This window comes from Dromiciops gliroides, chromosome 1 (genome assembly GCF_019393635.1).
Source record: "Dromiciops gliroides isolate mDroGli1 chromosome 1, mDroGli1.pri, whole genome shotgun sequence".
Lineage (NCBI taxonomy): Eukaryota > Metazoa > Chordata > Mammalia > Microbiotheria > Microbiotheriidae > Dromiciops > Dromiciops gliroides.
Genome location: NC_057861.1, coordinates 249278031 through 249294779, shown reverse-complemented (window position 1 = coordinate 249294779; position 16749 = coordinate 249278031).

Genomic DNA, 16749 nt, shown 5'->3' with positions numbered 1-16749 from the left:
TACCAATAAAGAGAGAGTCCTATACCAATGGACTTTGAGACAGAGGACTAATACAAAGTAGAACAATTGTGAGAAAATAATTATTAATGGGGCAGCTAGGTGGCACGGTGGATAAGGCAATGACCCTGGATTCAGGAGGACCTGAGTTCAAATGTGGCCTCAGACACTTGACACTTACTAGCTGTGTAACCTTGGGCAAGTCACTTAGCCTTCATTGCCCTACCAAAAAAAAAACCCAACCCAAACCAATAAAACAAACAACCCCCCCCCCAAAAGAAACAAAACAAACAAAAAAGAAAATAATTGTTAATAATGGATTTCTAGGAGAAACACAAACATTAGTCTTTGATGCTCTCTCACACTAGAAACCTGCCTTGGATGAGTTCACCTTAACAAAAGGAATGCAGATCGATTCTTCTGATTAGCTAGGGGAAGAAGCTCACCTAGATGGTTTGAATTTGATCTCTAGACCACCCCCAAGTCATGTCAATCAAAGGAGCTGAATGATGCTAACCAATTAGCTTAGATCAATGTATGGTGATCGACCTCTACCAAGAAGAGACTAGGGGGCAGCTAGATGGAGCAGTGGATAAAGCACCAGCCCTGGATTCAGGAGGACCTGAGTTCATATCCGGCCTCAAATACTTGACACTTACTAGCTGTGTGACCCTGGGCAAGTCACTTAACCCCCATTGCCCCACAAAAACAACAACAACAAAAAAAAAAGAGGCTAAAATGACTGGGCCACAAGGGGGTTGCTCTCTTCTTCACTGGACTCTCTTTTACTCTCCACAGGCCTTCTACTTACCCTCTTGGCTCAATATGCTGGTTATGTAATTATTTAGGCCTGTAAACCTGTGACTAGTGGGGAAGTCAGGGAGACACGCTGTCAGTACTTTAATAATATGTGATATTAATTAATAATAAATGCTTACTAAAAAACTGGTGCAATAGCCATTAATATATAATTTAGAAATATTTTAGAAAACCCAGCCTAGTCCCCCAATAATTTAAATAACATACAATTAATTAACAATAATTATCATAAAGTACATGAGTTTATAAACATAACATCAGATTGAGAGTGGGAGTAGACCAGGTTGGGCCAAACCTGTTCAGAATTAGTGAAGGCTCCTTTTTGTAGCACAGAATAACATTGAAATAAAATAGCATTAGTTGCTTTGATTGTATGTGTAACAGGGTACTGGCTAATGAGCCAAGACCTTTTGAGCATGTGCAGTGAGCTCTGCTGATACAATCTCCCCATAGACTTGAGAATATGTAGACATCTGAAACTGAAACTGGTTCCAGTCCACTAACCATGTGGTACCTCTTTTTTGTGTGTGTGTGTGAGGCAATTGGGGTTAAGTGACTTGCCCAGGGTCACACAGCTAGTAAGTGTCAAGTATCTGAGGCCAGATTTGAACTCAGGTCCTCCTGAATCCAGGGCCGTTGCTCTATCCACTTTGCCACCTAGCTGCCCCAGTACCTCTTTGATAAATTATAAAGCTGGTACGTTCAAAAAGCACTTCCACTTTAAAGTGCTATTTAAGTTAAACCTATTCTGCTAATATTATCACAACCAGTAATGTTCATTGATTGAATGAATTATTGATTGATGCCTTATTGAGGTAGTATGGTGTAGAGCCAATCAATAAATGTTTATTAAGTGCCACTGTGCTAAACACTGAGGATGCAAAGAAAGACCTAAGACAGTCCCTTCCTCCAAGAAGCTCACATTCTAATGGGGAAGACAACATATGAAAAGAATCTAAAAAGGAGGGGAGAAGTTACTTGACACGGGGGTGGAAGAGGTATAAAGAAGTCATGCATCTAGGTGGTAAATAATATGAGGAGGTGAGAGATTCAGAGTTGATTTCATCTTGTAGAATGATGAGTAGATATAGTTTTATTAGCAGAAATGGCATTAGAGATGCATTACCATCTACTTTGCTAATGCATTCAAAGGACTAGGGAGCTTTCTTTGGAAAGGAGGTTAGCAGTAATCATGTGACCGGACTCAATCCCATTCTATAATTGTACAACTATACAAGCATTTAGTATGCATCTCTTATGTGCTATAATACTCTGTGGGAGTAGGAAGCAATTTTCTTTTGCTAAAAGGGCAGGATTTTTCCCCCTGAAAAACCAGCCCTAAACTTAAGAACTTGGATCAATGCAATAACCAACCATTGTACCTTGCTATTCATCTTCTGAGAGAGAGGTGATAGACTGAAGGTATGGAATGAGACATAGTTATAGGGAGGATTTGTTTAGCTTGACTATGCACATTTGTTACCAAGGTTTTGTTTTTCTTTTTTTTTTTCAGCCTTGGTGGGGGAGGGGGGAAGGAAAAGAAGAAAGGGTTGATGATAGAGTTTCCAAAAAGAAAAATATATCCTTAAAAGGAAAAGTTACCTGTACATGATGGACTTTCAGTTTCATGTACAATCTCTTTTTAGTTCTACTTTATATATGGAAACACTAATTTTATTTTATGTTTGTTAAATTCAAAATAAATAGAAATAATTTTTTAAAAACCAGATTTTTAAAGTACATTATATTATCATATATTATATTAAGGACCTTGAAATGTGGCAGAGTGGAACACACATGCAGAAGGTAAGATTTTGCCTTCATTCTTCATGGGGAGATGAAGAGCAAGCTATAAAAATGATAAGAGGGAAAGTAATTTTTGTTAGATTCTTACATGTGATTTAACTAGGCTGGACTAATACATGTTTACATACCACTCTAAAGTTTATAAATAATTTTCTTCATGGCACTCTTATGAGGCTGATCATGTGAATATTAATATTCCTTATTTTAGATGAGAAATTGCTTGTGTTGACATAGAAGTTAGTAAGTTTCAAAGCTGAAGTCCAAATTAATGTTCTCTGACTACAAACCCACTAGAACAGGCTGCTTCTAAGAACGTAGTAGGAAGAGCATAGGAAATGCAGACACAAACAAGACTTCCCCTCTCTTTTCCTGCAACTAGACCAAAGTTTGCATCTTACTCAGTTTTTTTCTCCCCTGATAAGTGGAAAAACATTCCAGATGTAGCTTTTCTCCTTTTTTATTTGCTAACAGATCTTAGGAAGCAAGGAGGAAAAAGCATTTACTATGTGCTGAGGAAAAAAATCGCAAAGGAAGACACCCTGCTTCCAAGAACCCCTGTTATAGAACACATAGAGGAGATTTCAGCTGAAGTCAGACAGAAAGCTCCCTGGTCCTTTGAATACATCAGCAAAGTAGATGGTAATGCATCTTTAATGTAATTTCCACTGACAAAACCATATCCATTTCTGATGTTGAACCATTTGACTATGCCAAGGATTTTGGTGAAGGGAACTTTCTTTCCTGGGCTTTCAGATATTCCATTGTAATATCTCAAGGGGGGTGGTGTGTGTGCAACTGCCCAAAGACAAGAGATACACAAAATATAGCAATTTCTGGGAAGGAATATGATAGGTCTCATAAAAATGACACAAGTTGAGCTTTGAAAGAAAGTAGGAATTCCTGGTATGGAGCATACTCTACACAAAAGCATGAAAATAGGAGATGGCATGTCAAGTAAAGGAACAGCAAATGGGTCACTTTGGCAGGAGTTTGAATTCATGAAGGAGAATGATGTGCAAGAATCCTGGAAAAGTAGAGTGAAAGCAGAGTGTGAAAGACTTTGAAAACCAAACTAAGGAGACTATATTTTATCCTAAAGGCAAGAGGGAGTCCCTGGAGCTTCTTCAGCAGAAGAGTAATATGGCAGCATGCTACAGAATTAGTCTTTCTAGTCCTAGTCACTATATTTCTTTTTCTTTTTCTTTTTTTTTAGTGAGGCAATTGGGGTTAAGTGACTTGCCCAGGGTCACACAGCTAGTAAGTGTTAAGTGTCTGAGGCTGAATTTGAACTCAGGTACTCCTGAATCCAGGGTCGGTGCCCTATCCACTGCGCCATCTAGCTGCCCCCACTATATTTCTTAATGAAGCCCAAGATTGCATTTTGAGGGGGTTTGCCATATCATAATGTTGACTCATATTGACCTTATGGTCAACTAAAATTCTCAAGTATTTTTCAGATAAACTAGCCCTTCCTCTTCCACTTATATTTAGAGTTGATCTTTTAAAATCCAAGCTTAGATTTTACATTTACTCTATTAAGTCTTATTGTATTTATTTCAGCCTATCAAGATTTTTTTGGATTCTAGCTCTGCCGTCTAATGTGTTAGTTGTCTCTTGTGTCATTTGATAAACCTGCCATCTATGCCCACGTTCAAATTACTGACAAAAATGTTGAACAGCACAAGGTCAAGCCCCGGTTCCTGGAGCATACTATTAGTGACCTCTCTCTAAGCAGAAGTTGAATCATTTATGACTATTTTTAGGTCTAGTAATTTATTTAGTCCCAAATCCAACTAACTGTATGCAATTAGTCTACATCTGGTCCACATCTCTCCATCTTTTATACAAGAAAATAGGAGAGATTTTATGAAATATTTACTAAAATCTGGGTAAAGTATATCTAAAATATTCTCCTGATCCATTAGTATACTAAACCTGTCAGAAAATGAAATGAGGCTAGTCTGGCATGGCCTATAAGTTCAAAAAACAAAGAAGAAAGTTTCCTATTGATGCTGCTTGTGTGTATTTTTACATAGTTGTCATTTCCCAATGCCGGCTCACTTCCACTGAACTTTCACTTGTAACAAGGCAAAACAGTTAAGAAAAACCTAGGTGGGACAGCTAGATGGCACAGTGGATAGAACACCAGCCCTGGAGTCAGGAGTACTTGAGTTCAAATCCGACCTCAGACACTTGACACTTACTAGCTGTGTGACCCTGAGCAAGTCACTTAACCCCAATTGCCTCACCAAAAGAAGAAGAAGAAGAAGAAGAAGAATATATGGGAGTGAGTAAGGTATATGAAAACTGGAAAGGTGGGAGAGAGGATGTAAATACCAATTTAGTCCTAGAGATGATAGGGAGACATAGAAGTTTTTGTGTTTTTGTTTTTTATCTAAATGTGCTTTTATTGATGTAGATGTGCCCTCTAACAATTTGGGTCAGAACCCACACAAACTGCCTATCCTGTGTGAGATTCTTCCCCACCCCTCCCCCTACTTAATAGTAATTTATTTTTTCCAATTACATGCTCAGATACATGTATATTTTTGTAAGATTTTGAGTTCCAAATTTTTCTCCCTCCTTCCCTTCCCTCCCCTCCTTCACAAGACAGCAACCAATCTGATATAGGTTATATATACACAATCATGTTGAACATATTTCCATATTAGTTTTGATGTGAGAGAAGAATCAGGACAAAAAAGGAAAAACCACAAGAAAGAAAAAACAAAGAAACAACAAAAATGCTTGATCTTCATTCAGATTCTTTTTGTGGATGTGGAGAGCATTTTCCATCATGAGTCTTTTGGAATTTTCTTGGATCACTGTATTGCTGAGAAGAGCTAAGTCTATTACAGTTGATCATTACACAATGTTGCTGTTACTGTGTACAATGTTCTCCTGGTTCTGTTCACTTCACTCAGCATCAGTTCATGTAAGTTTTTCCAGGTTTTTGTGAAATCTGCCTGCTCATCATTTCTTATAGCACAATAATATCCCATTACATTCATATATCACAACTTGTTTAGCCATTCCCCAATTGATGGGCATCCCCTCAGTTTCCAATTCTTTGCCACCACAAAGAGAGCTGCTATAAATATTTTGGTACATGTGGGTCCTTTTCCTGTTTTTGTGATCTCTTTGGGATACAGACCTAGTAGTGTCAAAGGCTATGCACAGCCCTATAGTCCTTGGGGCATAGTTTCAAATTGTTCTCCAGAATGGTTGAATTAGTTCACAACTCCATCAACAATGCATTAGTGTTTAAATTTTCCCGCAACTCCAACATTGATCATTTTCCTTTTCTTTTATATTAGCCAATCTGCTAGGTGTGAGGTGGCACCTCAGAATTGGTTTAATTTGCATTTCTCTAATCAATAGTGATTTAGAACATTTTTTTTCATGTGACTATAGATAGCTTTAATTTCTTCATCTGAAAACTGCCTGTTTATATCCTTTGGCCATTTCTCAATTGGAGAATGACTTGTATTCTCTCTCTCTCTCTCTCTCTCTCTCTCTCTCTTTTGCAGGGCAATGAGGGTTAAGTGACTTGCCCAGGGTCACACAGTTAGTTAAGTGTCAAGTGTCTGAGGCTGGATTTGAACTTAGGTCCTCCTGAATTCAGGGCCGGTGCTTTATCCACTGCGCCACCTAACTGCCCCCGAATGACTTGTATTCTTATAAATTTGACTCAGTTCCCTATATATTTAGAAATGAGGTCTTTCTTAGAAACGCTGGCTTTAAAAATGGTTTCCCAGCTTTCTGCTTTTCTTCTAATATTAATTGTGTTTGTTTTGTTTGTGCAAAACCTTTTTAATTCGATGTGATCAAAATTATCCATTTTTTATTTCATAATGCCATCTCTTGTTTGATCATAAATTCTTCCCTTCTCCCTAGTTCTGACAGGTAAACTATTCCTTCCTCTCCTATTTGCTAATGGTATCACTCTTTATGTCTCAATCATGTGCCTATTTTTATTTTATCTTGGTATATGGTATATGATGTTGGCCTATGCTTCATTTCTGCCATACTATTTTCCAGTTTTCCCAGCAGTTTTTGTCATATAGTGAGTTTTTATTACAGAAGTTAGTCTTTGAGTTTATCAAACAGTAGATTACTATAGACATTTACTACTCCATCTGGTGTACCTAACTTATCCCCCTGAACCACCATTCTATTTTTTAACTAGTACCAAACAGTTTTTATGATTGCTATTTTATAATATAGATTTAGCTCTGGTGCAGCTAGGCTACCTTTCTTTGCATTTTTTTCATTAATTTCTTTGATATTTTTGACCTTTTGTTCTTCCAGATGAATTTTGTTATTTTTTTTCCTAGCTCTACAAAATAATTTTTGGTAGTTTGATTGGTATGGCATTAAATAAGTAATTTAATTTAGGGAGAATTGTCGTTTTGATTATATTATCTTGGGCTACCCATAAGCAATTTATATTTTTTCCCAGTTGTTTAGATTTTGATTTGATTTGTGTGAAAAGTGTTTTATAATTGTGTTCATATAGTTCCTGGTTTTGTCTTGGCAGGTAGACTCCCAGATATTTTATATTATATAGAATTCTATTGAATAGAATTTCTCTTTCTATCTCTTGCTGCTGGACTTTGTTGGTAATATATAGAAATTGACGATTTATTTGGGGTTATTTTATATTCTGCAACATTGCTAACATTGTGAATTATTTCAAGTATTATTTTTAGTTGATTCTCTAAGTATACCATCATATGATCTGCAAAAAGTGATTGTTTTGTTTCCTCATGGCCTATTCTAATTCCTTCAATTTCTTTTTCTTCTCTCATTGCTAAAGCTAATATTTCTAGTACGATATTGAATAATAGCAGTGATAATGGGCATCCTTGTTTTACTCCAATCTTATTGGGAAAGCTTCTAGCTTATTCTCATTACATATAATGCTTGCTGATGGTTTTAGATAAATAACACTTATCATTTCCTCCCAATTACATGGTTTTTTTTGGTTTGTTTGTTTTTTTGTTTTGCAGGAGAAATTGATCTATAGTTTTCTTTCTTTTGGCTCTTCCTGGTTTAGGTATCAGCACCATATTTGCATCATCAAAGAAATTTGATAGGACTCCTTCATTCATTTTTCCAAATAGTTTATATAATATTAGGATTAATTGTTCTTTAAATGTTTAGTAGAATTCACTTGTAAATCCATCTGACCCTGAGATTTTTTTCCTTAGGGAGTTCATTGATGTCTTTTTTCTTTTTTTTTTTTTTTGGTGAGGCAATTGGGGTTAAGTGACTTGCCCAGGGTCACACAGCCAGTAAGTTCTCAAGTGTCTGAGGCCAGATTTGAACTCAGGTCCTCCTGACTCCAGGGCTGGTGCTCTATCCACTGTGCCACCTAGCTGCCCCATTCATTAATATCTTATTCAATTTCTTTTTCTAAAATGGGGTTAAATATTTCATTTCCTCTTCTGTTAATCTGGGCAATTTATATCTTTCTTTCTTTCTTTTTTTTTTGTGGGGCAATGAGGATTAAGTGACTTGCCCAGGGTCACACAGCTAGTAAGTGTCAAGTGTCTGAGGCCGGATTTGAACTCAGGTCCTCTGAATCCAGGGCTGGCGCTCTATCCACTGCGCCACTTAGCTTCCCCTAATTTATATCTTTCTACATATTTATCCATTTCATTTAAGTTGTCAGGTTTATTGGTATATAGTTAAATTTTGGTATATTGTCTCATTATTGTCATTCTCCGATGAAATTATTGATTGTTTTTATGATTTGTTGTTTGACCCATGAGCCACAGAAGTTTAATGATTTGGGTAAATAGTGTTACATCATCATGCCCATGTTTTAAGATGATAAGTCTGACAGCTGAAAATCAAATGTACTGCAGTGACAAAAGAAAAGGTACAGAGACCAATCAATAGACTACTGTAATAGTCCCAATTTAAGGTGATGAGGGACTGCAGCAGAGTGATGGCAGTATCATAAGAAAGGAGTACATACATGAGATACTGGGAAGGTAGAAGCAACAGGACTTGGCAACTGATTGGATATGGGTGGGGGGCAGGAATGAGAGAGAAGAATTAAGGATGACACCTAGATTGTGAGTCTGGGTGACTGGGAGGATGGTGGTGTCCTCAATACTAATTGTTGTTGTTGTTTGTCCTTCCTTTTTGAAGAGAACCATGAAATTGGGAGGTGATGTCATGACTTGCACTGAATTGGATTTAAGTGCAGGAGGGCTATACAAGGTCACCAACCTCATTTTCTCCTCCAGAGTCATCTGGGTCCAGTGGCAAGATATACATCAGGATGACTGGAGATGGCCCTGGATGTTCTGAGGAAATTGGGGATAAGTGACTAGGCCTTGGGTCACACAGCTAGTGTTTAAGGTGAGATTTGAACTCAGGTCCTCCCAACTTCAGGGCCAGTGCTCTATCCAGGGCGACACCTAGCTTGCCACCCTTCACACTAATAAGGAAGTTAGGAAGAGGGAAGAATTTTAGGGGAAAGATAATGAATTCAGTTTTGGACATGTTGAATTTAAGATTTCTATGGTACAGCGAGTTCAGGATGTTGAATAGGTTATGGAGATGGAAGGTTATGCTGTTGCTGCCTGGGCGGGTAGTTTGCTCAGTCCTATGTTCTTCTCAGGACATTCAGTTGCAGTCTGTCTTCCACTCTCCATGGGTTGGAGAGCGGTTAACATCGATTAAGGGTCTTTTAGGGAGTGAAATTCAACAAAATGCTCTATGAGGCAATTTTTCTCTGAGCAATATAATAGTTTGTCTATAGGGGGTGAACCTATTAATAAAGCAGGTCTAATGATTGTCTCAGTTTAGCCACAAGACAAAGAACTGAAGATTCAACTCCTTTTTTTTTGCAGGGCAATGAGGGTTAAGTGACTTGCCCAGGGTCACACAGCTAGTTAAGTGTCAAGTGTCTGAGGCCGAATTTGAACTCAGGTCCTCCTGAATCCAGGGCCGGTGCCCTATCCACTGCGCCACCTAGCTACCCAACTCCTTTTTCATAGGCATGGAAAAAGAGAACAGAAAGGAACAGGTGAGGAAATCATACAATTTGTTACAGGGTTGGCAGTATCATGGGGGTAAGGGATCATGATTGGTAATATTAAGGTTAAGAAGGGGCTTACACACGAATGGGACCCAGACCATCCCTCTCTGTCTTAGAGGAATGCTTTATGGATTTATGGGACCCAGCTGCATCCTGAGGCTACTAATATTGGATTAGGGATAGTAGACTCACTGGTGCCTGAGAATGAGATAAGACCACCTTTTACTGGACAAGGATAAGCAAAGATTAGACCAGTTTGTGTGCTCTCAAGGATAACATACAAATGTTATGGAGTTTCTCGGGAGATGAAATTAGGAGGGATAACAAGCTTCCATGGCACAAAATGATTTTGCAGGTGATGCTGAGATGATTCCCTTAGGGTGAAAATGTTTTTTGAGGGTGCTGAACCTCTAAACTTGACTCCTGGTTTTTTTTTTAAAGTGGTCAATAAAGAGAATAAACTTTGGCTTTAACTGTGAGAGAGGAAGACTCAACTTTTGAACTCATGAGGCAGAGAATTGTCTTCAGTCTGTTAGAATACAGAATAAGGTTACAGAATAGAATAAATTATATAGAGAAATAAAATATAAAATCAATATTTATAATATAATATAAGCATAAATAAATATAAAATCAAAGGTTCAATATTTAATTTTCACACTCACTACTTGCCAGGTACTTGCTAAGTAATGGAGATACAAAGAAAGGCCAAAGAGTCCCTGCTCTCAAGGGACTCATGATTCAATGGGGAGAAAACATAAAAAGAAGCTGAAAAGGCAGAGAAGAAAGAGGAGAGTGGGGGTTCCTGGGGTGGGGGGATGAAGTTCTACTGCCTGGTGAAGAATGATGAGATGGCTGTCCCAGGCCCCCTCCTTAAGTCAAGGATCTGGGATGCTTCACCAATGTTCATTCTCCATTTTCTTCAATTGAAAAGAAAGAGTGGTCGCAGGGTCAGGGGATACTGAGGAGGTGTGTTTCAAATTTGATTCCACCCGGCAGGAAGATGAATTTCTTGAGACAATGATAAAGCCTTCAGTCAGAGAGCACAGAGCTCTCATCAGCTGGAACACCACCGAGCTTCTTCCTCTAGGGTAATCCCTCTGAGCTTTCCCAGAAATTCTGGTGCTAGGTAGCACAGTAGATAGACCTGGAGTCAGGAGGACTTGAGTCCAAATCTGGCCTCAGATGGTAGTAGCTGTGTGACCCTAGGCAAGTCACTTAACCTCTGCCTCAGTTTCCTCAACTGTAAGATGGGGATAATAATAGCACCTAATTGCTACGGTTATGAGGATCCAGTAAGACAATATTTGTATAGAGCTTAGCACAGTCCCTTGTATGGAGTAGGCCTTATTAAATGTTTGACTTTTGACTCACTCTTCTGCACTCAAGTCCCTTACCTCTGTAAGTGCTCTATGTAGTCTCGGGGTGATTCATTTATCTTTTCTTCATGGTGGGCAACCAGAACTCAGCTCTGGAATTCCCAAACAATTGACCTCCTAAAGTAGCTGCAGTTTTCAAGGAAAGAAATGCAAAGGCAATCAAGAACTTGATGTTGTATGAGATGATTATGGATTTGAGTCAGATTAAACTCTGAGGATAGGGTCTGGAAGATACCCAGCCCTGCCCCAGTATAGTTAGTTTAAAAGTTTATTGCTTGTCAAATTCTCACTGTCTCCTTTAAGTTTTATTGCCAATTAACAGTATTTTTACTTCTGCTCAGTCTCCCCACTTGTCAGCTACATATTAGTTTTATCTGGAATCCATCATGTGTCAGAACCCCAGTCCCTGTTGAGTGGGTCGGGGAGTTTGCCCACCAATTCAATACTCGGTACTCAAGAAGAAAGGACAGGGCTCAGCACAGGATGCGGCAATTAAGTTGAGACCAGTTGTTAAATGACATGTCTCTTTTTCTCAGAGCAGAATCCCCTTGACCCTAGGGTCCCAACAATGGATTATTCTTTTATTCTTTATTCTATTTCTTTGATTTCCCAACATAGCTGAAGATAAATTTTAACCCTGTCATCCTTCTAAAATTAACACTACTACAAAATAATGCTGAAACACCTGAGTGACTCTTCCTGTTATTCAAGTTGAATATCTTTAGAGATAGGGGCTGGGAAAGGGGAGTCAGTGGGAACTGTGAGATGTGAAACATCTGACTGTCACTCCCCTATTCCCTCTTCCTTCGGTTTGACCTTGTTCCCCCTCCCCTTTTCCCCCTTGTTCCTGGAACACGTATGCATGTCTCCATACATTGATCACGAGCTAAACATGCACCCTGGGTGAGACAGGATTGGATGTTAGATTGTGAGCTCACCCTAGTGTGTGTGGGGATTTCTCCCCTGACCAACATTCCTATAAAAGGTCAAGGCATGTATTAGCTATTGTGACTCAGTCATTGAGTTTGCCCATTCCTGCTGGAATGTAATAAATTTGTCTCTGCTTGACTTGGTGGTCTCCTCGAGTCATTTGGTTAAACTGAGACAGTTTGCCCCAAACAATGTCTAGGCAAAAACATGCACTTCCTGCCATATGCTTGTAGCTACCACAGCCTTCTCTGGAGGAGAAGACAACTCACTTTCCTCCCATGGACATAAGTCTAAGGAATACTTGTTGAAGTGCCAAGCCAAAGGCTCAAAAGAGAAGTGATTGCAAAAGTTCTTTCTTCTTTTAAAGCCCATTAAGTGGACTGCTCTTACTACTCATTGCAGAAGTATATTTACATTTTCCTCTTTAAATTTTCCTTAGAATGATCAAGAAATATTTCCCCAGCCTAAGCCTTTCTTTAGAAAAATTAAGAAATAATATTTCTCCAGCCTAAAATTTTCTAGAGATTTTTTTTTCCTTGAGGAAAGTGAATAATGAAATTGATTAAAGGCATGTGAAAAGAGTGCTGGGCCTGTATTCTGGAAGACCTAAGTTCAAATCTGGCTTCAGACACTTACTAGCTGTCCAGTTTTTGGCAAGTCACTTAACCTGTTTGCCTAAGTTTCTTCAACTGTAAAACAGGGATAATAATAGCACTTACCTCCCACAGCTATTGTGAGGATCAAATGAGTGAGTGAAGGAAGGAATAAGCATTTATACAGTACCTACAATGTGCCAGGCACTGTGCTAAGTACTTTTTTTTTTACAAATATTATCTTATTTGTAAAGGTTTAGCTTAGTGTTTAGAACATAGTAGGCACTGTATAAATACTAGCTATTATCATTTAAAAAGATTTTTATCATTTTACAAGTCTTTATCAAATTGTTGCCTTCTCTTTCCCTGAAAAGATTGGCACTAGAACCCAGTTAAGGGGAGTGGCCTCTTCCATTGAAAGGAAGGCTCTCTGGGGCAGCTAGGTGGCACAGTGGATAAAGCACTGGCCCTGGATTCAGGAGGAAATTGAGTTCATATCTGGCCTCAGACACTTGACACTTACTGTGTGACCCTGGGCAAGTCACTTGACCTTTATTGCCCTGCAAAACAAACAACCCGCCCCCCCCCCCAAAAGGAAGGCTCTCTCTACCTCCTATTAAAAAAGATTCTGAATCTTTGAAAGAAGATATTGATCTCTAGGCATAGTCCCTTTGATCTATCAAGGAGAGTGGTCCAGAAGAAAATAGGATGGTGACTTTGTTGTTTGGGTATTATGGAATGTTAACCCGAACTATATTTTAACACATCTTTTCCTTGTTCAAGATTCCAATAAATGATGCCTCATAAATTATCTTGGGATAGAGATAAAAAGGGATGGGGGTTTAGACATCTCTCTCTCCAAACTAGAAATACTTGAATATTAAATTATTGTTAGATTAAATAAAATTGTTTCTGGCAGACTTGAACCTAAATGCAGAGTTTATCATTAATATTAATTATTTTTTCTTTGACATCAGTTTCCCTGAACAAGACTGCCAGGAATTGCTGGGAAAATTCAAAAGCAGTTTGGTCTGTTTTTGACACAGCCCCCAGTTACAGGAATGGGGAAAAGCACAAGGGCGGTACCCAAAAGCTTCTAATTGAACATGTTCTTTTGCAAGGGGCTAAGTACATGTATCACTGGAAATGGCCCCAGTGTGTGCTCAGCTCTAGCATTACTTCTGTCTCCTTCCCCGAAGGGCACGTACATATCTATCCCCATGGAGCCAGAGTACATGCTCTGATAGGCTTGTTTCTGTCATGTATTGAATAATTTGGTGTCTAAAAGTGAAGTTCCTTCTTCCTTACTCCTTTTTTTTTTACATTATTTCCTTTGAAATCCTAGGCCTTTTGTTCCTCCAAATGAGTTTTGTTATTACATCTAGTTCTATAAAGTAACACTTGCAATTGAAATGATTACTGGAAACTGAAAATAAGAAGTTGAGGCTCTAAGTTCAAGTTGTAAGCCAGAATGACTGGGAGGATGGTAATAGCCTTGATAATAATTATGGAAACTTTGGAAAGAAAGATGGTTTGGGGGAAATAGATGCTACAGAAAGTTCAGATGTTTTGGGACAGGATATAGATTGAAGGGAAAGGAATACACCATCTCTTGAGGAAGCCTTCTTGCCTAAAAGCTCTATTAACCTTCTTTAGACTATGTTATTAGACCCGTTTTTAATGATATGTTAGCTGCTATAGAGTTGCATTTAGTGCTGGCTCATTTCCCCATTGCATCCTCCCTCTGAGGAAATGCTTATGCCTTAGAGCTTTTAGAAAGCTTCTGAGTCACTCCAGCATTTGTTTGTAGACAGATTCCCTTCCTCCACCCTTGGACTTAATTAACCACAACAGGTAAATTTGCTAAAATTGGAAGCTTTACCTTGAAGCTTTTAGACATGCTGAAATTTGATCATACAAAGACAGATTTGTACTGATATGGTTGCAACAACAACAACAACAACAACAAAACCTCTACATATGGCTTTCTAAATTTAGACGGGACATTAATAAAATTTTAGGACTTGTTTTTAATTTTCAAATATTTTAGTATCAGTTGTAGTGCTTTTCAACTTTTCTCATTTTTGAAAATTCAAGTGTTTGACCCAGATTCTTGAGTTTTTGTGACTACATCTGGGATGGTTTCTCCATCTTTAAAGGAGCAGGACTTAAAGTTCCCTGGGCAAGATAATTCACCACATCCCGAGTCCTTGCTGCCCCACTGATGAAATCTTTTGTTCTGGCATTGAGGATAGTTTCTAGATAAAGTATGACTTTGCCTTGCCCTGAGTGCTTCTGTGTCTACTGACACCAGCATCACTGAATTTCAGATTTATAAGATGTCTTGGCAGATGGCCAAAATCTCTCTCTCCCCCTCAACACATACAGACCCATTCTCTCTCTCTCCTTCTCTCTCTCTCTGTCTGTCTCTCTCTCTCAGACACACACACACACACACACACACACACACACACACACACACACACACACACACACACACACACAGAGCTTAGTCCATGCTATTGGGTTCTAAGGATTCATGATACTTGACCATTGGAACATACTTATGATGGGTTTTCTTATATAGACTTTATTGAAGGTTGGGTAGAGATAAGAAGTAAGCCATCTCTTATGGCCCTAAACAGTCATAACTGCTGTCTTAGGTGCCATTTTGCCCGGGTTTGGGGCTGTAAGTCAACTAACATTTAAATATAAAGTATATTCCAGGCACTGTGCTAAGCACTAGGGATACAAAGAAAGCCAAATTCCTGCTCTCAAGGAGCTCGTAGTCTAACAGGGGACACGAAATTCAAATTACTGTGTATACACAAGATATATTCAAGATAAATTGGGGGGTAGTCTCAAAGGGAAAGCACAAAGATTAAGGAGGACCAGGAAAGACTCCTTACAGTAGGTGGGATTTTACCTGAGAAAGAAACCAGGGGAGCAAAAAGATGAGGAGGAGAGAGAATTCCAGGCATTGGGAACAGCCTGTGAAAATGCTGAGTAGGGAGATTGAGTGTTTTGTGCCAAGATTAGCAAGGAGGCCAGTGTCACTGGATCACAGCATATGTGGAGGGGAGTAAGGTATAAGAAAACTAGAAAGGTAGGAAGGGGTTTGGTTTTTAAAGGGCTTTGAGAGCCTAACAGAGGCAATATGGAGACCCTGGAATTTATTGAATGTGGTGTGTGATAGGATCAGACTTGCATTGTTATTTTTGTTTTTTGGGTTTTTTTTTTTTTAGTGAGGCAATTGGGGTTAAGTGACTTGCCTAGGGTCACACAGCTAGTGAGTGTCAAGTGTCTGAGTCCGGATTTGAACTCAGGTACTCCTGACTCCAGGGCCATTGCTCTATCCACTGTGCCACCTAGCTGCCCCCAGACTTGCATTGTAAGAGAATAATTTTGATATCTGAGTGTAGAGTGGATTAGGGTAAGGAGAGAGTTGAGTCAGGTAGACCAACCAGTTATTGCAATAGTCTTAAGTGTATGATGATGATATAACCAGGATGATGGTTGTTTCAGAGGAGAGGTGTTACTGAGGGGTTGGGCTCAACTCCTGTATTAGCACAGCAGCTCTCTCCTTCTGACCTTCCAAGCCGTTCTTGGTTAGAAGATGATTTCAGCACATTCTTCTGTCTACTGGCACAAGCACCATGTCAAGAAATCTAGAAGAAAGTTCCCAATGTGTTGGCTGGTGAATCACAGACACCTAAATTTGGTAGGGATTGAAGAGGCTATCTAATCCAACTCATATATAAATAGGAATCTATCTTACAGAAGTACTGACAGCCTCCCCTTGAAGGCCTCCCAAAAAAGGGAGTCCCATTATCTCTAATGGCAACACATTTCACTTTTGGATATCTCTAATTGTTAGGAACTTTTCTTTACGTTGAGCTTGTGTTTGCTTCTCTGAAATTTCTACCTATTGCCCCCATTTTTGCTTTCTGAGGTTCATCAGAATAAGTCATAATCTTTCGTCCTCATAGTGGTCCTTCAGATACTTGAAGATAGTTATTCTCTTTCTTCTCAGTCTTTTTTCCCCCACTTGTATAATGATGTATAAAATATTTTCAATTTTTTAAATCTGCAAAATGGAGTGATAGAGCTAGCTCATTATTTATATTATCTGTGGCCTAGTCATCTATATGTCACAGAGTCTACTTGC